The sequence below is a fragment of the Calidris pugnax genome, unplaced genomic scaffold (assembly GCF_001431845.1).
Source record: "Calidris pugnax isolate Ruff unplaced genomic scaffold, ASM143184v1 scaffold183, whole genome shotgun sequence".
NCBI classification, from domain to species: domain Eukaryota; kingdom Metazoa; phylum Chordata; class Aves; order Charadriiformes; family Scolopacidae; genus Calidris; species Calidris pugnax.
This window is the reverse complement of record NW_015090930.1, coordinates 2,310,732-2,311,738: the sequence shown is the minus strand read 5'-3', so window position 1 is coordinate 2,311,738 and position 1,007 is coordinate 2,310,732. Positions and strand designations below refer to the sequence as shown.

Genomic DNA, 1,007 nt, shown 5'->3' with positions numbered 1-1,007 from the left:
TAAAAAAAAAAAAAAAAAAAAAAAAGACAAAGATTCATAACCTATTTGCTTTGAAACATCAGGACTTCAGAAGGTCACTACTGAGGTTTATTAAAGCATACTTGTTAGGTCACAGAGGGAGGTGTACAATCATTCTAAAACACATGTTTTAGAATGTTAAGTCTTTTTAAGCATTAAAAAAACCTAAAAAAGCTAACAAGAGTACTAAAATGTTGAAAACTTTTAGACCTCAGCAACTTAGCTAAAAAAGAATCCAAAAGCATGATAAAAAAATTAAGACCCTTAATTATATTTTAGAAGCCCAACCTTTTGCTAGGAGCTGAAGTCCAAAAAGTTATCACATTTAATTCCTTTATTATATACTTTAAATAAATACTGCAAAATTAACTGTTGAGGTTATGATTTTTTTCCCCTATATGACTTCACACTGGGACAAGCGTCAGGAAGAAGTACAGAGGTAAGGTTACTAGATTTAGCTTTTACAATCTGCTAAAAAAATAAATAAATAAATAGAAGACACATGGTAGCTGTAAATCACTCTGAATTATACGTGCAGCAAATTATTACTTTTTTTCCTTTCATTTTCTTTCACTGTCTTCCCTTGCAGTTTCCTAGTACCTGTTTACGGGTTGCTTCAGAAATTTTTGAGATTACAGCGTTAATTTCAACGTTCACGGTGTCTTCCATATTGCAGTCAACTGTCTCAACTAAAGAATCTTTGCTGAATCAAAAAAGAAGTAGAAAATTACTGCCCAGAGCTCCTACCTACGTTTTTTTTTTTTTTTTTTTTTTTTGGAAATGTTTCCAACACAGTTTGAAAAAAATTCCAGGCCTATCTGGGGCAGGAATTATTAATGGCATCTATTAGCGAGATGAATTTACAACAGGGGTTAACAGAGATGGAGCTCATGCCCCCCCCCTCCCTCCCTTATCCACCTACAGAGGTTTGAGACGAACAAAACCCTCCTATTAAACAATAATAATAAAAAATAATAATAAGGACTTGC

The 1,007-nt window shown here is 32.9% G+C and overlaps 1 protein-coding gene across 8 annotated transcripts in view; it reads right to left on the bottom strand.

The window, feature by feature from the left end:
* Positions 1 to 1,007, bottom strand: part of LOC106893544 (SERTA domain-containing protein 2-like) — a 15,454-nt gene that overhangs the window by 13,249 nt on the left and 1,198 nt on the right. For 4 of the 8 annotated variants that reach the window (XM_014951591.1, XM_014951592.1, XM_014951593.1 and 1 more), the window contains exon 2: positions 619 to 721. The exons of 3 other annotated variants lie outside the window; for them this stretch is intronic. The gene's annotated coding sequence lies outside the window, so the exon portion shown is untranslated. Of the gene's footprint in view, positions 1 to 618; positions 893 to 1,007 lie in introns of those variants that run through there. One more of the 8 variants, XM_014951597.1, reaches the window with a different exon arrangement.